This window comes from Meles meles, chromosome 6, assembly GCF_922984935.1.
Source record: "Meles meles chromosome 6, mMelMel3.1 paternal haplotype, whole genome shotgun sequence".
Taxonomy (NCBI): Eukaryota; Metazoa; Chordata; class Mammalia; order Carnivora; family Mustelidae; genus Meles; species Meles meles.
Window position 1 is genome coordinate 86,012,636 of NC_060071.1, and position 21,409 is coordinate 86,034,044.

Here is a 21,409-nt window from a genome sequence, read left to right on the forward strand (position 1 = left end):
ACCTGTGAAGGGCGTGGCCACCCATCCGGGCTCTTCTGCACGCCTTTCCCTGTTCCCTGTGGCGCCTGCGCAGAATGGGCTCTAGCCGGAGACACGTGCAGATGGTCCCTGAGCCCAGGGAACCTGAAGTGTGGTGTTCCGTGTTCCGAAGGGAGTGGTCAGATTGTTGTTAGGCATCTCCCGGAGGGCTGGTCGCTGAGCTTATTTCAACAAAGTCTTCTGGGACTGGCATAAGGCCACTCTGTCACGGGTGACATATCGGTGACGTTACCTACATTGCTGGGAGGATCCCTGTTCGACCTCGCGCCCAGGTGACTCAGTAAGTCGGCCGATTCACAAGCCCTCAGTCGCGCCAGTCCGTGCCCTTTTCGCACCACGGCGGCCTCACGGCCCCCTTGTCCTTCGCTCACCCGGCCCTCGAGGTGCTCCCCGTGCTCCTCACTCCCGGCATGCTCCGCGGGCCCCGCGCGACGGCCGCAGGAGCTACAGTCCCAGGTCTCTGGGTCCCGCGAACAGCCTCTTACCCAAGGTGCTCCGGGCGCGGCGCTCATTTGCATGTCCCACCCGACAGGTTAACGCGGCAGGTCAGTCGCGGCCTACCCGCGTAGCACCAAATTTGCGAGCCTCGTGAGTGGCACCGTGCCACCGCAATTCCCCAAACATTCCGTGTTTCCCGAAGAGGCCCACAGTTCGGTCACCCTAAATAAGAGAGGTGAAAGGCTTTCCGGACCTTATATATACGGTGGTCGGAGATAGAAACGTGCTCGCTTCGGCAGCACATATACTAAAATTGGAACGATACAGAGAAGATTAGCATGGCCCCTGCGCAAGGATGACACGCAAATTCGTGAAGCGTTCCATATTTTATGCGGTTTCCCAGTTAACTGAAGTTCTGCAGATTTAAGCACCAAAAATTGGTTTTGGGAAAGTTCTGGAGGGCTGTTATGACTTTAATTAAGCTATTCCCGATAGTAGCCACTAGGACCGCAGACCAGCGAGGTTCTCCTGGTCGTCTAGGAAATCCTCTGTGGTTGAGATGGGACTTGATCTCGACTGGCCCCTGGCGTCTTCATGGCCTCCTCTCAGGTTACTATTATTAACCCACCAAAGCAATCCTGGGTATCTGAATCCGGACGCGTGTTCTCACTGGTTAAAATCTGTTTTGGGATTGGGCAATTAACTTTCCTTAGTCAAAATTTCCGTCACAGAATCCGTCTGATTTAGGCAAACCAACATTTCTGAGTGCTCCTTAGATGCCAGATGAAAACAGGCATACAAAAGCGTTCTCGGCAAAGACTCCTGAAAGCAGATGGCCTTGCCACGTCTAGCCAGTTGACTGAGTGCTGGAGCTCTAGGATCCACAGGTCGCCGCCGACACTGATTTCAGCCGGTATAACCGCTGCTCCTTGGTAAAAGTCTCTGCTTTAACGCAGCTCGCAATGACACAGAGCGTTTACGCTCAGGTCTAAAACGACTGAGGCTTGTCACGTGGTAGGCGCAAGAAATGTGCACTGATGTTGCTAACTTCCTTTAGCAAGGATTCATTAATTTAGCAATTTAATAATTTAGAAGTGATTTTTTAAGGATTCATGGACCAATTCCTGTGCTAGTGTTTTACTACCCAACAGAGACAATATTCTTGGCGCCTCTGGAGTTTGTGGTGTTGAGGAAGAGAAGAACATACATCGCGTCGATTTCAGAAGTATTAAACTCTGTAAGGAATCACAAGTTGACATTTTCTCATTTCCGAAATATGTAGAAATGACACATAAATTTCCAGGTGCAACTCAATTTCGTTCACAAGCCACAGAGTGATCTACAGAAACATTTTTCTATTAAAAGATCACAATTTTTACCATTTTTTTCTTTTCACTTTGGCCGATACCATTTCCTCCGCGGAGTTACTCGGCGAAAGCGTAAGTTCATTGGAAAACTGCATAAAATATGGAAAACTGCATAAAATATGGAACGCTTCACGAATTTGCGTGTCATCCTTGCGCAGGGGCCATGCTAATCTTCTCTGTATCGTTCCAATTTTAGTATATGTGCTGCCGAAGCGAGCACGTTTCTATCTCCGACCACCGTATATATAAGGTCCGGAAAGCCTTTCACCTCTCTTAGTTAGGGTGACCGAACTGTGGGCCTCTTCGGGAAACACGGAACGTTTGGGGAATTGCGGTGGCACGGTGCCACTCACGAGGCTCGCAAATTTGGTGCTACGCGGGCTAGGCCGCGACTGACCTGCCGCGTTAACCTGTCGGGTGGGACATGCAAATGAGCGCCGCGCCCGGAGCACCTTGGGTAAGAGGCTGTTCGCGGGACCCAGGCCTGGGACTGTGGGGTCCTGTGGCGGTAGCGTGGGGTATGCCGGGAGCTGCTATAGCCCGGCGGAAGCGTCAGTTCTCGGGGCACCTCGAGGATCGAGCGAACGAGGGGCGAGGAGGTCGTGAGGCCACCGTGGTGCGAAGAGGGCACAGACTGGCGGTGCCGCCCTTTTAGAGCGCGTTTTCCATTTAAACTATCCCGAGGAGTACTTAAAAAAAAAAAAAAAAAAGTAATTACCCGCCATTTTCACACCTTGAAAAGGTAATTCCTTAATATCACCTAATACTTCCCGTTCAAATTTCTAATTGTTTCGAAGATACATCTTATTGTTGGTTTGTCATATGTACCCACAGGAGACCCCGTCCCACAGTGTATTTGGTCGCTCTACCGCTAGCTCTCTATTACCCTCTTAATAACTCCCATTTCTCCTCGTGCCATGAGTTCATTGGCGGAATGGGATATTTACCCCGTGGACTGTAACAATTCTTGTCTTTGGCTCATTTCTTACGATGATGTTGTTTAACTCGTGTCTCTTTCCTCCATGTTTCTTGAAAATTTAAGTAGCTGTAAAAGGCCTAGTTAGATCCTGGTTCCGTATTTTTGGCATGCGGACTTCAATTGGTAGGTTGTGTTGACTTCCTATTGCCTCGGCTTAAGGCGTGTCATATCTGGCTGAACCAGTGGGTTCAGGGGAGGTCATCCGCCCGACCTTCCATTACAGCGTCCCATAAATCTTTCAGTGAATGTGACGAACATTGTCTAGGCGAAGGGTCTGGCGGCTCGTTTGTGCGTTTTTCATCCTTGGCTCCTAGGCTGTAAGGAACTACACCCAGGGCCGCTGGTGTCCCAAGGTCCCACGGCCCCTGGTATTCCTTCTTTCCAAGGAAGAAAATTGAGAGAATAAGACCGGGAAAAGGAATAACTGAAGAGGTGGATGGTTTTTGAGTCTTCAGATCATCCTAGCCTTTGCATAATTTAAAGTGCGCTAACAAATTGCTTTTTGGCCAGACTGAAGTTGTGTTTTTGTTTCCTGACTACTGAAGGTTCTTGCAGAGCCATTTAATGTTGGTCCTGAGTGCTGGGTCTCTAGGTCCCATCTCCCTCACAGTCTGCTCTCCTTCAGCCACACTTTCTTGTGTAGAATCAGTTGTGTAAGAAAAACAGCTCACCCAGCCTAATACCTGTTTTAAGGTAGACTGATGTGTGTGTGTGTGTGTGTGTTTCTTTTCCTGGATATTTTCTGGATGTTGCTTTCTGTCAGGCTCTCCCTTTATTGAAAGCCTCATTCAGTAGTACAGTGTCTTAGATTTACTTTGTTCTTGTTTCTGGCACCCTTGTCCTTTCCCCCAAAATCTTGTGTTCCCCTACAGCCTTGTCACTCCTGTTTCTTCTTCCCCTGTACCTCCTCCCATCTACATTGCATACCTCACTAACTGAATACAGTTATCCAGTTCACCTATGCATTTATAATTACTCTCATGTCTTCACAGGACAAATATTAACATTAATATTACTGGCTTCTACTAAGCTAAAAAATCTTTAAAATCCTGTATTTAAATTTTGACAGAAACAATTCTCGCTCTTATCACTGCTTAGGCATATGTAAATATCCAGCCCCTTTCTTAGGGGGAGATAGTGTTCTCATCATATCTTTGGAATTCTTACAGAAAAATTAAAAGGTAGATGGTTTTTTATTTGGATAATCTTTTATGTAGCTAATCTTTTGTGTCTTGAGTTAAGGTTTGACTTTTTTTTTTATTTTTATTTGACAGACAGAGATCACAAGTAGGCAGAGAGGCAGGCAGAGAGAGAGGAGAAAGCAGGCCCCCTGAGGAGCAGAGAGCCCGACATAGGGCTCGATCCCAGGACTCTGGGATCATGACCAGGGCTGAAGGCAGAGGCTTTAACCCACTGAGCCACCCAGGTGCCCCTAAAGTTTAACTCTTAAGAAGAAAAACTCTCAGTAGGCATGGTTAACAAGTTGACTTTAGAAGAGATTGATTTAAAAGTTTTTACTTTATAAAAACTAATTAAAGTATCACCGCGGGTGGCACAGTCGGTTAAGCCTCCGACTCTTGGTTTTAGCTCAGGGCCTGGTATCAGGATCCTGAGAGTCAGCCCTGTGTTGGGTGGGCTCTGTACTCAGAGCCTCTGAGTACTCAAAATCTCTGCTTGAGATTTTCCCTCTCCCTGTGCCCCTCCTGTTCATGCTCTTGCTCTATCTAAAATAAATAAATCTTAAAAAAAAAACAAAACACATCGGGTCTGCTTGTTGGAGAGATGCATTAGACTATAATAACATATTTACTTATTTGTTGAGAAAAATTAAAGATTTTTCTCAGCTCATCGAATTTTTTAATAAGACAAATGAGTTTTATTTTTATATTCTGGAACATTTGGACTTTATTACCAAAAATGTTGTCATAATAATTCCAACTATTTACATTAGCAGTGGAATAAAACTATCTGTCCTTTAGTGGTATATAACACTATGGTTATCTAAGAATCAATGGCATTTTAGATTCAAAGAGATGTAGTATCTCATTTTTCAGAGAAGGAAACTGAGGCTGAGATGTGATTTCTTTGGGCAATACTGTCAGTGGCTTTGTCAACTTCTGAGGCCAAACCCATTGCTCTTTCCACTGAATCACTCGTAGTTGTAGTATTAGGTTACAAAGAATAAAGACTTTAAACCTGCTATTTTTACAAGCACATTTTTGAATTCTTATTTGACTGCAACAGTAGTGCACACTGATAAGTGGAAAGTCTACCTGTTCTTTTTCTTTTTCTTCACAGAAAGAGAACATTCAGAGATATGACAATTGAAACAGGCAAAAACCACAAGTCATTTTCTCTTCAGGAATTTTGCTCTAATCAAAAAGAAGAAATCCGGGGCGCCTGGGTGGCTCAGTGGGTTAAAGCCTCTGCCTTTGGCTCAGGTCATGATCCCAAAGTCTTGGAATCGAGCCCCGCATCAGGCTCTCTGCTCAGCAGGGAGCCTGCTTCCCTTCCTCTCTCTGGCTGCCTCTCAGCCTATCTGTGATCTCTGTCTGTCAAATAAACAAATTAAAAAAAAAAAAAAAAGAAGAAGAAATCCAACCAAAATCTTCACAGTCTTTTGAGTAGGGAACAGATGAATTACTTAGAACCACGGCATCAATGACGTGTTTTATTTGGTGAACTCCAGCTGGGGAACAGAGGTTATCATCTTGGGCTGCAGGTTGTAATCACCGCAAGAACTTACTAAATACCAGGGCCAGAGCCCTCCCCTGAAGGGTCTGATTTAATTGTCCTTCGTCTCTCTTGTCCTTCTCTACTGTAGCTCTTGGCTTTCACAGATCTGCTTGAGTATCATCAGTACCATTCTTTCTTGCTCTTGTCTCCTTTCTTTTCCACTGGACACACTGTGCACCAGGTGAAGCTTGTGTGAGTTCCCCACCGGGCCCCTTCCTTACTATACTATGTTATATTATACTATATACTATACTATATTCTATTCCTTTCCTTTTATGGCTCTTCCTCCTTCCCTCATGTTGCACTCATTGAGTGCCCAGTACTTCTCAGTACTTCTCCTAAATGTCTCACCTAGAAAGAATGCCAAGGATCTTTCAAAACTCACCAGTCCTGGGTTTTATTTCTTCAGGGGTCTGCTAGTGAACCCTAAAGTAAAATATGCTAGAGCCCTGTTTCCCGAACTTGCCTAGTGATAGATTACTAGACCTAACTTCATACAGTGTCCAGAGGATTAGCCTGTGCCAGGCATTAAAAGGATAATCCATCGTATCTCCCAGATGACTTATATGTGTTTTACATGCTTCTTTAAATGAAATGAGAAAGTCACTGTGTAAGGCTAATGTGAGATATTTTTATGCATGCACTTCACAGCAACCAGTTCCTTTAATTTGTAGTAGATAACCTCATGTTCTTTTTCACTGAAGGGGGTTGGGAGGAGACCAAAAGAGACTACCAGAGATGAGTTTCCTTAATTTCTTGTCCTTACTACAAATGCATGTGAGATATATATATATATAAATATATATATATATATAAATATATATAAAATATTTTTAAATTGTCTTTTAACAGTTTGTACGTCTTCTACTGAGATGCCCAATGGATTCCCCTAACAAAACCAGGTATACTTTTCACCATATAAGTACAGCTTGTGGGCTACTTAAAAACTGAGCTACATCTGTTTTGGGGCTCTCAAAATGGCAGTAGAACTTTGCCGAATCTCTCTTTTTTCCAATTTTAATATTGTTCTCTATTAATTTTTTGGTTTGTCTTTGCTTTGCTTACAGCAGTAAGTCATGGCCCATTGTTGGTAGCAGTGATTGGGAATTTAGTGTTACAGTCTGACTGTTTGGTGAGCTCTCTTTATGGATAAAGGATTTGTTGAGATCTAGTCTCTGTTCATGAGAGACAACAGAGAAACTAGTTTGTTAGTTTTGTTTTCCTATTCATCTCTTTGGACTCAAATCAGTTAAGAATGTGTTCCACCAGGAAGGAAAAGAGCTCTCTGATAATCTGAAGAAGTAAATTTTTTTGTGCTTCTGTGTTTACTTTTGACTGACAACAGGAATTTTGGAATTAAAGCTATAAACCCTCTCTTTGTGAATGACATATCTGTAATTCAGAAAGGTTTTTCCCTGATTGTATGGATGTGTAATGTTTTCCTAAATCTAGGTGGTATTAATAAATTAGATTATAAAATCTCCTAAATTAGAGGAGCCCTGTTCTGATTGGCTTACCAGATAAATGCTTATGTAAATATATTTCTATAATTCTCAGGAAATAAGGAAATGGAACTTAAAAAGTGCTAAATCTAAAAACTATTTGAAAAGAAACCAGCTCAGGGGTGCCTGGGTGGCTCAGTGGATTAAGCCGCTGCCTTCGGCTCAGGTCATGATCTCAGGGTCCTGGGATCCGAGCCCCGCATCAGGCTCTCTGCTCCACAGGGAGCCTGCTTCCTCCTCTCTCTCTGCCTGCCTCTCTGCCTGCCTCTCTGCCTGCTTGTGATCTCTCTCTCCGTCAAATAAATAAATAAAATCTTTAAAAAAAAAAAAAAAAAGGGGGCGCCTGGGTGGCTCAGTGGATTAAGCCGCTGCCTTCGGCTCAGGTCATGATCTCAGGGTCCTGGGATCGAGCCCCGCATCAGGCTCTCTGCTCCACATCTGCCTCTCTGCCTGCTTGTGATCTCTCTCTCCGTCAAATAAATAAATAAAATCTTTAAAAAAAAAGAAAAGAAAAGAAACCAGCTCAGAAACATTTTAAGAATTAAGTTTGCATAATTTAGGTAAATCTTTGGCAAACTAGTTTAATAATTTGATTTAATAAAAACTATGTTTTTTGGTGAATTATCAGTATTATATGTAATACAAGTATACATTTTTATTATACTTGAGTATGTTTTTCTAAACATCTACAGGTTCACTGATCAAATAAGATAGCATTACTTTTACCTAATGCTTGCTTATGAAAAATGTAAATTTCTGTTTGACCAAATTGATTCTTATTCTCATGAGCTTTATGTCATTAGTTTTTACGTTTTGTAGTGTATCAACCTGAAGATGGATTTCTATGATCTAAGTAACTTGAAATCTTGGATTACTATTAAATTGGGTTAATTAATGGAAAACTCACTGGATACCTACATCATTTCTAAATAAGATTTAATACTAAGGTATTAATTATTAAGCATAATTTTAAATTTATTTATCTTTGGGGTGCCTGAGTGGCTCAGTGCTTTAAGTGTCGGCCTTTGACTCAGGTCATGATCCCAGAGTCCCAGAATCCCAGAATCAAGCCCTGTATGGGCTCCTTCCTCAGTGGGGAGCTGTTACTCCCTCTGACCCTCCCCACTCTCATGCTCTCTCTCTTTTTTTCTCTCAAATAAATAATACAATCTTTAAAAAAATTTTATATACCTTTGCTTCTTATTTCTATATACTATAGAAAGATGATGTCTTTGGGTCATATTCATGAACATGTTCATTTTTGCCACATTGAGAAGTTGTGTAGGGGATATTAGCAATTGTAGAAAGTAGTATTACAGGAATTAATGAACTCTGGTAGTCTGATGAAGTACTGGGGTGTGACAATTCATATTATTTACCACACTCTCAGTTTTCTCTGCAAAACGGAACTACTTTGGTTGAAAGTTAAAATTATTACAAATGGTGGAGACTACATGAGAAGGAACTGTTTCAGAGAAATATAACTGTGTATGTGCTTGTATTTTTCCAAGAAAAATACTAGTTTTGTCCTAAAGGAGTTATATAAAGTGTTTATAATATTACCTATTTTTCTTTTAATCTCTCTGGTTTCTGTAATGAAATCTCCTCTTTCATTCCTGATGTTGATATTTATCTTTTCTGTCTTATTTTCTTGATCTATCTGGTTAGAATGTTATTGATTTTATTGTTATTTTACAAAAAAACACGGTTTTTGGTTTCATTTTTTCCCTATTACTTGTTCATTTCCATGTCATTGATTTTTGCTCCTTATTATTTCCTTCCTTCTGTTTACTGTAGGTTTAATTTTTTCTTCTTTCTCTACTTTCTTTTAGTGGAAACTTAGATTATTAATTTTAGACTTTTCTTCTTTTCCAATAGAAGCTTTTAAAGCCATAAATTTGTCTCTAGGCAATTTTAGCTGCTTTAGCTGTGTCTCAGAAATTTTAATGTGCTATTTAATATAAACACATATTTTCAAATGTAGTTTAGAGTATTTACTTTCCCTTTTACTTTTTGTCACATTAATTATTTAGATGTTTATTTTTAGTTTCTAAATATTTGGATTTTCTAGTATCTTTGCTCTTTTTCTAATTCTCTTGTGGTATGATTTCAATTATTTTAAATTTATTAAGACTTGTTTTATAGCCCTAGTGAGTGTTTCATGTGCATAGAAAATGAATGTGGTGTTGCTGGCTGGAGTGTTCTATAAATGTTAATAGGTCAAGTTAGTTGGTAATATTCAAATCATGTATATCTTTCCTGACTCCTTGTACTTCTTCCATAATTTATTGAGAGAGGACTGATGAAATCTCCAGCTGTAATTGTGGAGTTCTCTATTTGGCCTTGAAGTTCCAATAGGTTTTGCTTCATGTATTGTAAAACTCTGTTTTTAGAAACGTATACATTCAGGACTGTTATGTCTTCTTGAGGAATTGGTCCCGTTATCATTATGAAGTGTTCCTCTACTATTGCAACTACTAAAATTAATCAAATTGCCTTTGATGATTTATAAAAACATTTAAAATAGAAAGACAACTTGTGTTTCTCTAAAGCCACATCCCTTTGTCCTGCTTTGACTTTTCCCATGGCAACTGTCTCCACCACACAATTTATTTGTTTTCTATCTTCTCCCACTAGGATAAAACTTCTAAAGAGTAAGACTTTATCTATTTTGTTCACTGCTGTTCCCAGCTACCTGTCATAGCATGTGATCTCAATAAATACTTTCTGAATGAATGAATATATTAAAAAGCTGCAACAACTGTAAGAATACAGTATTTCCTGACTCTGCTCCCTTTGCTCTATGCTAAGATGGCCTCTGCTCACACAGTGGCTATTTCAGAAATAACTTCTACATCCCACTATGTTCTTATGCTGTCCTTTAGCCCAATTAGTACCACAAGCACTATTGCCTTGAGTTCTCAGGGTCTCAGGGAGCTGTTAGTGAGATGACTCTTTGCTTTAACTCTTTCTTTGAATCTTGTCCACTTCCGGCTAGGATTTAGTCCTAAATTGTCCCAGAGTAGTGAATCTGAGGGACAGACACCAGACCCTGACTTCCTATTAGGAGCCTTTGCCCCATCAGGAGGCTTTTTAGGCCCTCATATATGATGGACTCTTTGGGCCAGCCTCGCTGCTTCTGGGAATGGTTTTTATATCCCTGGATTATAAGGTGAGTAGGAGTTTGATACTGATACCAGGAACCCAGCTACATGAAGCATTTCTATTTCACATGCCCTTATCCACACTGTGGTTTTTTCCTGAAATCAATTCTGTTTATTCACAAAGGCTGAAGTCTTTCATTTTCCCAGGAAATTTAAGCTTCAATTCCACCATAAAAACCAAGGCTACCTCATTATAATATTTGACGATGTAAACTACAAGCAAAACATTTATCAATCAAATTTTCTTCGCAGATTTATTTCTAAGGAGAGGAAAAGATATCTTTTTAATTACTTGTATGTTTGGGGTGTCATGGGTCTGATGGTCAGAGTTGAAATCCCAGCTCCATTCCTTGGACAATCCACACGCCCTTTGATGGAGGTAATAGTAGTGTCTGTCCTGCTTGCTTCTGTGGATTGACAGAAGGATCTGTGAGAAATGCTCAGGAAAGTGTCCTGTGTATTGCAGATCTCTGCAATGTGTAAATTGCTGTAGTCACCATGAGCTTTTCCAACTGTAAAGTATGCAGTGATTGTACATTTTTAGTCCTTAATTCAAGAAGAGCATTTGGGTATTTGTTGCCTCAGAGGCCTTCACTCATCCTGAAGAGCACCTGCCTACAACTCTTAAACTGGGAGAAATACAACCCAATATCTATTGCCTGTTATCTTGGAGACTAGGACCATTTCAAAATACTGAAAGGAGGAGGCAATCTCCCCTCTGCTCTCCCACCTGCTGCTCCCTTGCAATGTATTTAATAAACTCCCATCTTCTTTAAAAACAAAACAAAACAATAAGAAAATACTGGAACGGAAACAGTGTAACTGGGGGGAAATCACACTTGGGGCCAATCACCCCTCCACCCTTGCTAAAGCTTAAAATACTAAGCACCTGTTTAAATATTTCCTAATCATTTTTTAAAACCCAGAAGTTGGATATATTTGGGTTGTATTTGTTAAATCATGGTGAAGACAAGAGAAATAAGATCTGTTTCACTTTTGGGACGTTAATGATAATTATAAGTGATGTTGAACAATTTTCATGTGCCTTCTGGCTATCTGTATGTCTTTTTTGGAAAAATGTCTATTCAGATCCTCTGCCCATTTTAAACTGGATTGTTTTTTTGCTGTTATATTTATGAGTTCTTTATATATTTTGGATATTAACCCCTTATTGGATATATGATTTACAAGTATTGTCTCTCATTCAGTAGGTCATCTTTTCATTTTGTTGATGGTTTCCTTTGCTGTGCAGAAGCTTTTTAGTTTGATGTAGTCACACTTGTTTATTTTTGCTTTTGTTGCCTTTGCTTTTGGAGTCAGATCCAAAAATTCATCTCTAAGAACTGATGTCAAATAGCTTATTGCCTGTGTTTTCTTCTGAGAGTTTTATGATTTCAGGTCTTACATTCCAATCTTTAATCCGTTTGAGTTAAATTTTGTGTATGGGGTAAGACAGTGGTCTAGTTTCATTCCTTTGTGTGTAACTGTCCTGTTTTCCCAACATAATTTATTGAAGAGAAACACTCTACATTCTTGCTTCCTTTGTTGTAAATTAATTGATCACATATGCCTCCTTTGTTGTAAGTCATTTCTGGGTTTTCTATTCTGTTTTATTGATCTGTATGTCTACTTTTATGCCAATATCATACTGTTCTGATTACTATAGCTGTGTAATATAGTTTGAAATGAGGGAGCATGATGCCTCTGGATTTGTTCTTTTCTCTCAAGATTGCTTTGGTTGAATTCACCAGTAAGCTGTCTGGTCCTGTACTTTTGTTTGTTGGGAGGTTTTTGATGACTAACTCAATCTCCTTAGTAGTAATTGGTCTGTCCAGATTTTCTGTTTCTTCCTGATTCAGTCTTGGAAGATTATGCAAGTCTAAGAATGTATGTATTTCTTCTAGGTTGTCCAATTTGTTGACATATAGCTGTTCATAATAGTCTCTTATGATCCTTTGTATTTCTGTGGTATCACTTGTAACTTCTCTTTTATATCTGATTTTATTTGAGCCTTCTCTCTTTTTTCTTGGTAAGTCTAAAGGTTTGTCAATTTTGTTTATCTTTTTGAAGAACTAGCTCTTAGTTTCATTGATCTTTTCTATTGACTTTTTAATCTTTATTTCATTATTTCTATTCTGATCTTTATTATTTCCTTCCTTCTACTACCCGTGGGCTTCATTTGTTCTTTTCCTTTAGGTGTAGAGTTTGGTTATTCATTTGAGATTTTTCTTTTTTCCTTTTTTTTGACACAGGCCTGTATCACTATGCACTTTCCTCTTAAGAACTGCTTTTGTTACATCCCATAAATTTTGGTATGGTATTTTCATTTTCATTTGTTTCTAGGTATTTTTTTAATTTCTCTTTTTGATTTTTTCATTGACCCAATAATTCTTTAATGGCATGTTGTTTAATCTCCACATATTTGTGATTCTTTTCAGGTTTCTTTTTATAATTGATTTCAAGTTTCAACCAGTATGGTTGGAAAAGATGCTTGATATGATTTTAACCTTGGTTTTATTGAGACTTGTATGGTGGTTTAACACGTGATTTATTCTGGAGAATGTTGCATGTGCACTTGAGAACAATGTGTATTTTGACGCTTTTAAATGGACTGTTCTATATATATTAAGTCCATCTGATCTAATGTGTCCTTTAAGGCCAATGTTTTCTTATTGGTTTTCTGCCTGGTTAATCTATCCATGGATATAAGTGGAATGCCAAAGTCCCTCTACTATTACTGTATTGTTGTCAATTCTTTGTTTAGGTCTGTTAATATTTGCTTTATATATTTTGATGCTCCTATATTGGATGCATATATATTTACAAATGTTTTCTCTTCTTGTTGGAATGACTCTTTTACCATTCTGTAATGCCCTTCTTTATCTTTTGTAACAGTCTTTGTTATAGAGTCTATTTTATCTAATTTGAGTATAACTACCCAGCTTTTCTTTCATTTCTATTTACATGGAGTATCTTTTTCTGTCCCTTCACTTTCCGTTTGTGAGTCGGACTTTACATCCGAAGTGAGTCTCTTGTAGGCGCATATAGATGGGTCTCATTTTTTTAATCATTCAGGCACTCTGTGTCTTTTGATTGGAGCATTTAGTCCATTTACATTTAAAGTAATTCTTTAAAAAGATTTTATTTATTTATTTATTTGTCAGAGAGCAAGAGAGAGCGAGCACAAGCAAGCAGAGTGGCAGGCAGAGGCAGAGAAAAAAGCAGGCTCCCCACTGAGCAAGGAGCCTGATGTGGGACTTGATCCTAGGACCTTAGGATCATGACCTGAGCCAAAGGCAGCGGCCCAACTGACTGGGCCACCCAGGTATCCTGACATTTAAAGTAATTATTGATAGATATTGATAGATATTGATAGATAATTGCCATTTTATTAATTGTTTTCTAGCTGTTTTTGTAGTTACTCTTTTTTCTTTTCTTTTCTTACTCTCTTCCCTTGTGGTTTGATGATTTTCTTTAGCCTTATTTTTAGATTTCTTTCTCATTTTCTTTTCTATATCCATTGTAGATTTTTGCTTCATCATTACCATGAAGTTCACATATAACATTCTCTGTATGCAACATTTTAAGTTGATGACCACTTAAATTTGTACTCATTCCAAAACCGCATTTTTCCTTACTGCTCCATGTTTTGTGTTTTTGATGTCACATTTTGTATCTTTCTACTCTATGTATCCCTTAACTAATTATTGTAGTGTTAGATAATTTTTATTACTAAATATTACTATTGTCTTTTAACCTTTATTCTAGCTTTATAAGTGATTAATCTGCTATCTTTACTGCATATATACCTTTGCCAGTGAGATTTTTACTTTCCTATACTTTCTTGTTATTCATTAGTGCCATGTCTTTTCAGCTTAAAGACATCCTTTAAACATTTCTTGTAAGGCTGGTTTAGGGGTGATGAACTTCTTTAGCTTTTGCTTGTCTGGAAAAAACTTTCTCTCTCTTTCAATCCTGAATGAGCCTTGCCTGGTTGGAAGTTTTTCCCTTCAGCTCTTTGAATATATCATGTCACTTTTCCTCACCTGCAAAGTTTCTACTGAAAAATTTGCCAATAATTTTATAACGGGTTCCCTTTTAATGTAATAAGTTCTTTTTCTCTTGCTGCATTTAAGATTCTTTCTATAACTTTTTATGTTTTAATTATACATGTCTTGGTGTGGCTCTCTTTGGGTTCATCTTATTTGGAATTCACTGTGCTTCTGGGACCTGGATGTTTGTTTCCTTTTCTATGTCAGGGAAGTTTTCAGCCATTATTTCTTCAAGTACATCTTCTGCCCCTTCTCTCTGTCTTTTCTTTCTGGAACCCCTATAATGTGAATGTTATTCTGTTTGATGTCATGTAAGTCCCTTGAGCTATCTTCACTTTTTAAAATTCCTTTTTTCCCTTCTTGCTGCTATGTTAGGGTGAGTTCCATTGCCCTATCTTCCAGGTTGTTGGTCTTTTCTTCTTTATCTAGTCTGCTTTTGATCCCTGTAGTATATTTTCCAGTTCAGTTATTTGTATTCAGCTCTGGGACTTCTCTTTGGTAGTTTCTTATGTTTTCTATCTCTTTCTTAAAGTTCTTATTGTGTTCCTTTTTCTTTGCCTGAGTTAGGTAAAAATCTTTATGATCATTACTTTGAATTCTTCATCAGGTAGATTACCTATCTCTGTTTCATTAAGTTCTTTCCTGAGGTTTTATTTAAAAATTTTTTAAAAGTTGGAACATTTTCTTTTGTTTCCTCATTTTGCTTGACTCTCTGTGTTTATTTCTATGTATTCCAGCAAAACTACTATCTCTCCCAGTCTTGAAGGGGTGGCCTTGTGTAGGTGATGAAACTTGTCATTCAACCTTGACCTAGAGCTTCATTGTCTCTTGAACCTTTGTGACTGTCTGTGTAGCCCAGTTAATTCTGAATAGGTCCCTGCTATTGAGAATGGGCCAAGACTTGTCAGTGACCTGAAGGCAGAATCATATTTAGCACTTAGTTTTAGGCTGACTGGAAACCAGACCCTGAAGCAGCATCTTTTAAAGTATAAAAATATATACAGTCCTGTGGGGCCACAATCTTAAACCCTGCTAGCCTTCAGACCAGGAGATCTATAGGTGTCCCTGTTGACAGTTACAAAAATCAGGACTCCAGATGAGTGTATAAGCTCCTTTCTGGGAGGTATCATTGAGCCATGCTGAGGCCAAGGAAGTACACAAGGATGGTGTCTGCGTGAGCTCATCTGTAGCTTCTAGATATGTGGCAAATCTGAAGCCTGTCCCTCAGGCTGAAGCTCTAAGACAACTAAATAGGCCTTTTTCAGAGGACAGGTTTTTATTTTTTTAATTTTTTAATTTTATTATTATTTTTTTTTCTGATCTGTTAGAGGACAGGTTTTTAATCTGCTGTCTCTGAAGTGCTTCAGAGATAATAGTCTGCCAAGAACTGTCTTTCGATTGTTACAGTCCTTTGGAGCCCAGAAACATGAGCCCCCTTGGCCATCAGGGCTAGGCAAGTTAAGAGGCATCCCTTGTGTAGATTTCAGGTGTCTACCAGCCTTTAGTGAGGCAACTGGAGAGTGTAAGAGGTGAAGCACACTCACTGACTTTAGCAAGGCACTGGGAAAAATGTCTTGACTGCATGAGCAAGCAGCTTCAGTTATGCAGTGGGATAGTGCCTGTCTGTGTGTACCTGCCAGCTCCAGCAAGGGAGTGCCAGCCCCAGCGACTTGCAAAGGTTGGCCCTAGCCAGGAAGCAGGGTGTGTTGCAACTCCCTTGTTCACCAGCTTTAGTAAGGGAGCATGACAGTGCTGTGACTGCTCTCACTTGCCGGCCCCAGCCAGGGAACAGGGGAGTGCTGAAACCTCTTATCCCACTGGACTTAATTAGCAAGGCGGTGGGACAGTGCTGTATCTGCATGCGCCTGCCTGTGCTAGGGGGATAGAGAGTACAAAAATGGCGTCTACTAGAGAGTCTCAGTTGTCTCCTGTCCCTCCAGCAAGTGCTTTAAGATTAGCAAAGGAATCTCCTCACATGTAGTTAGGTACTATTCAAACTACTACTTTTATACTGAGTCCTGGGATAAGACTACATATGAGCCATTCATTCATTCATTCATTCAGTCAGTCACTCAGTCATTCACTTTTAAGCCTTAACTCACAACCCTGAGATCAAGACCCGAGCTTGGTATCAGGAGTCAGACCCTTAACTAACTGAGCCACAGAGGCACGCCCTTTAAAAGAATAATCTCAGTTACCTGTAGTCCTTTTTGTCCCTTAAATGAAAGACCTGCCAGATTCTTGGGGGCTTGGCTCTCTGGTGCAGGTCCCAAGGGTACCTGATGTGGACACAAACCACTTGCTCCTCCAGGAGAAGCTCTGTATCTTGGAGACCTCTCCCTATCATGGTTTGCTGCAGAGAGGTTAGGGTTTTAGGGTTATTCTCCTACCCCACTTGATTGGTCCTTTTATCATTTGTTGTGGAGGAGCTGTTCAGCTTGTTTTCAGTTCTTTTTCAGAAGGAATTGTTTCATATGTAGTTGTAGATTTGGTGTATCTATGGAAGGAGATAAGCTCAGAATCTTGCTACACTACCATCTCTGACTGCCCCCACCCCAACTCATTTAATCCTGATTCCTGGATTGTGATTCAGTAGGTCTGGAGAGGAGCCCTAGAATCTGCATTTTAATAGGTACCCAAGGGATTATGATGCAAGGTTTTACGGGGTCCTGAGAAACCCTATGTCTTCTAACTGCTGACCTGATTTTTCTTCTCTATCTTAGATTCAGTGAGCCTAAAACTAACCTTCCATGAATAGAGATTTCTCTTCCCTGTCATCTTTCCTGGACCAAAGATTTATAGATGTAATCATTGTCAGGGCACCTGGGTGGCTCAGTTGGTTAGATGTCTGCCTTTATTTTGGGTCATGGTCTTGGGGTCCTGGGATCAAGCCTGGCATCTGACTCCCTGCTCAGTGGGGAGTCTGCTTGTCCCTCTCCCTCTGCCCCTCACCCCTACTAGTGCATGTGTTCTCTCTCTCTGTCTCTCTCTTACTCTGCTCTCTCTCAAATAAATAAAATCTTTAAAAAATGTAATCATTGTCATCTTTGTTCTTCCATCTTACGTCTCTTCCTTTTTCCTCTTCCTCCTCCTTTCTTCTTTTTTTTCTCTATTATCTAGTTATTCATTAAGTCCTATTGTCTTCTTCTTTTCATAACATTTCATTGTTATGGGCCCTCCTCCAATACCCCAACCCTCATCAACTCACACCTGGACTATCCAAAAGGCTTCTAGCTTCTCTCTTCTTTAATCCTTGGATTAAAGGATTTAATATATTTTCACGTAGTGAAACTTTCACGTAGTGAACTATTATTTTGTACAAACATCATTTTTACCATGCTACTCACCTACTCAAGAATCAGTAGTAATTTTCTGTCTTCCTTGTTAGAATTGAACTTCTCTCCCTAATATATTTTTTTTTTTTTTTGAGGACGGGAGGGGCAGAGGGAGATGGAGAGAGAATCTTAAGCAGGTTCCACACCCAGCATGGAGCCCAGCATGGAGCTCTGTCTCACACACCTGAGATCATGACCTGAGCCGAAATCAAGAGTCAGAGGCTTAACTGACGAGCCACCTTGGTCCCCCTCCCTGGTATTTTTTATGTTATCAGCTACACTCCTCATTATTACAAAATTTTATATTTTTAGTCTCTGAACTGGTGCCTCTAGTACACAGTTTTTTTACTCTTGCCTTTGAGTATATATTCTCAAAATATATTTATTATAAACTTCCATGGACAGAGAACCACTTTGGTGAAGGGAAATGTTGATATATTGACTACATTATTATAAATCTCTTCCCATAGAGAAGTGCTGGGAGGAGACCAAATGGACTGATGGACTGGTTGGATGAAGATTCTACATTTTATTTTATCAAGATGTAAACTTCCCTTTCTTAGGTTAAATTTGGTTTCTCTTGCTCAATGAACTTTTAGAAGAGATATGGGGCGCCTGGGTGGCTCAGTGGGATAAAGCCTCTGCCTTCGGCTCGGGTCATGATCCGAGGGTCCTGGGATTGGGCCCCGCATTGGGCTCTCTGCTCAGCAGGGAGCCTGCTTCCTCCTCTCTGCCTGCCTCTCTGCCTACTTGTGATCTCTGTCTGTCAAATAAATAAATAAAAATCTTAAAAAAAAAAAAAAAAGAGATAGAGTACCTTTTAATATATTAACTATTGGTGAAATTCCCCTAAAGCTGAATGGCCAAAATTTTAAGTGTCCCCCCCACATATATTATATATATGAAAATAAATAAATATATATTTACTTATATATATTCATATATACATTTTAAATATATTTTTAAAAAGTTTTAAAAATAAACTTTTAAAAAATATTTGTTTGACAGAGAGAGAGAGAGACAGTGAGAGAGGGAACACAAGCAGGGGCAGTGAGAGAGGGAGAGGAGGAGAGGGAGCAGACTTCCCATAGAGCAGGGAGCCCAGTGCAGGGCTCAATCCCAGGACCCTGGGATCATGACCTGAGCCGAAGGCAGACGCTTAATGACTGAGCCACCCAGGTGCCACGTAAGTCAATATATAGATTGTTCTGAACACCTTAAAAATATTTTCTGTTTTGAGCAGTTTGTATATTTAGGTAAACTGAATCTACTAAGGCAAAGCTTTGACATGTTTTATTTATATATTTATTTTTAATTATTTTATTTTTTAAAGATTTTATTTATTTATTTGACAGAGAATGAGAAAGGGAGGGAACACAAGCATGGAGAGTGAGAGAGGGAGAAACAGGCCTCCCAAAGAGCAGAGAATCTGATGCCAGGCTTGGTCTGAGGACGTTGGGTTCATGCCCTGAGCCAAAGGCAGATGTTTAATGACTGAGCCACCCAGGTGCCCTGCTTTGACATGTTTTAAAATTAGAAACCATGATCCAGAAATTCAGGAGAGATAGCTGGTCACTCTCACAACAGGTCTTTTGCTCTTTGTATTCCAGTCTTTTGGTGTCTCTGGTAGCCATAGAGAAGCTCATATTGGAGATGGTTTAAATACTCGATAAGTCAACATATGTTTCTTTTCAGAGCATGTATCTTTGAGGTTGGCCACTGTCCACTCCTTGAGAAAGACAGTTCTCAGCCTCTTTTCACCATAGCATCACAACCCTATGGGAGACCTCTCTTTCTGACAGTAACAATAATGTACTAAATCAATTCTTAAAATATCTCTCCCTTTTCTCCTCTCTGGGTAAGTTTTTCAGTTTCTTTATTTTTCATTTATTATAGGTTTCCTCAACCCCCTCTAATTTCATTTGTGCCTATTTTTCATTTTTTAAATTAATGTTATTCCCTCCTTTATCTCTGTGGAGTCTGAAAATACATACACAGTTTTTAGATTACTTTGTTATTTTCATTTGCAATGTTGGCTTTCATTGGTTGTCTTTTTTAATCGAAAGATTCTCACTTTGTCTTTCCCTGGTTCTTCACACATACCTCCCTGAATGGTTGTCTCTACCCCAAATCCCTTGAGACGCCTGTTCAGAACCAGGTATGGTATGGGTGGTTGGAGAGTCCTGCCCTGTGTGCTACTGCATTGGTCACAGGTCCAGTTCCTGCATTCCTAGGCAGCCTTCATCAGATCCTTGCTCATGTCAGCTTGATTTCAGGGTTGTGCTGGTTTCCTCCTGTCTCCTTAGGTTTGTAGCTTCTGAGGAAACTTAACCTCAGGCAGCAGTTGGAGAACCTCTACTATCATGGGTAGGGTGGGCGGTGGACACTGGTCCAGACTGGATTTCCCTGGGTCAGGGCAGCACCTGCCTTGTGTGAGCATCTCTAGTCATCCTGAATCCCCAAGAACTAAAATCAGTTGGGTCCAAGGGAATCCTTATCTTGCTTTAGAGTACACCTTTAAAATCTCTTCTTTTTTCCATTTTACCTATTTATGTTTGGAGCAGTGGTAGGAGTGGTATGCTTCCATTCCTCTCTTCTTCTTCTTTTTTTTTTTTTTTAAGATTTTTATTTATTTATTTGACACAGAGAGAAAGATCATAAGCAGGCAGAGAGACAGGCAGAGAGAGAGGGGAAGCGGGCTTCCCACCGAGCAGAGAGCCCAATGTGGGACTCGATCCCAGGACCCTGAGATCATGACCCTGAGCCGCAGGCAGAGGCTCAACAAACTGAGCCACCCAGGTGCCCCTCCATTCCTCTTCTTTTAGGAGCCATTTCACCCTGATCTGAGAGCTTTCCCCTATTCCTCTTGATAGTTTCATTGGTGACTGTACTGCTCAGCCCATTTTTCACACCTCACATCACTGCTGAGTCCCCACACTCCCCTTGCGCTCAGAGCAAGAAGGGTGAATTGTTCTTGGTAATTTTTCTCAGAGACAGATGATGGTGACTGAGCCTAATAATAGGAGTGAATTAGGTCTCAGGGGCTGTGTCTAGGTGAGGTTAGGACATAATTGGCTTGAGTGTGAATCCTGGCAGGGCCACCATGTTCCCTCCACCCCTGCTCCTTCTAACATCTCTGTCCTCAGCTAGCCTGGCACAGACTCATGTCCCAGTGCACAGAGGGGTGTGTGAGGGCTGTCTTTGGTTTGGGCTGACCCAGGCTTGATACCTGCCACCTTTTCTGACACTCTGTCTTGAACATGATTAGTTTTACCTCTGAGCTATGGAATGGGGAAGCTTTGTGTGGCTGTGTGTTGTACACCATACCTGAGCACTGGAAGCAGTTGGGGCAGAAATCCTGCCCACATTCCAGCCAAGCTGTGCACCCACAGGACTGTGTTCACCCAGAGTGAGGGCCTTCTAATTTATACATAGACTGTGCTGGCCATACAGGGATGCATCTGTAGGTTTCTCATTACCTTGGATAAGATGGTCAGGCTATAAACCCCTTGTTTGCCACCCTTTTAGACAGAGTGTTGTTGAACCCCATACTGGGGATCCTTTTCCACTGGAGCATGATGAAGGGAGGGCTAGGGCCAGGTGTCAGGTAGTTGTACCACCCTTCTGGCTGCTGGAAGAAGCTACAGAGGCTGAGCTTCCTTATTTCAGTGTAGAGCTGACACATGAGGTACCAGGCTTCCCCTTCTATATGGGTTAGGCCTCAGATGCTTGTTCCAGCTAATGACACCCTCAAACTGCCAAGTGGCCAGAGCAGTTCCCAGCCTTTCTTCCCTCCA

At 40.5% G+C, this 21,409-nt stretch overlaps 1 protein-coding gene and 2 non-coding genes across 4 annotated transcripts in view; 2 read left to right on the forward strand and 1 right to left on the reverse strand.

The window, feature by feature from the left end:
* The first annotated feature begins 760 nt into the window (after nt 1-760).
* Nucleotides 761-867, forward strand: LOC123945306. Its single transcript, XR_006819153.1, has one exon. It is a non-coding gene; the product is annotated as a U6 spliceosomal RNA (small nuclear RNA).
* Nucleotides 868-1,957: 1,090 nt separating this feature from the next.
* On the reverse strand, nt 1,958-2,064 carry LOC123945307. The gene has a single exon (XR_006819154.1). It is a non-coding gene; the product is annotated as a U6 spliceosomal RNA (small nuclear RNA).
* Nucleotides 2,065-2,436: 372 nt separating this feature from the next.
* The window catches only part of AKAP6 (A-kinase anchoring protein 6), a 564,294-nt gene continuing 545,321 nt past the window's right edge, over nt 2,437-21,409 (forward strand). Inside the window, exon 1 of one of the 2 annotated variants that reach the window (XR_006818743.1) lies at nt 2,437-2,586. The gene's annotated coding sequence lies outside the window, so the exon portion shown is untranslated. The remainder of the gene's footprint in view (nt 2,587-21,409) is intronic. The other variant, XM_046008964.1, reaches the window with a different exon arrangement.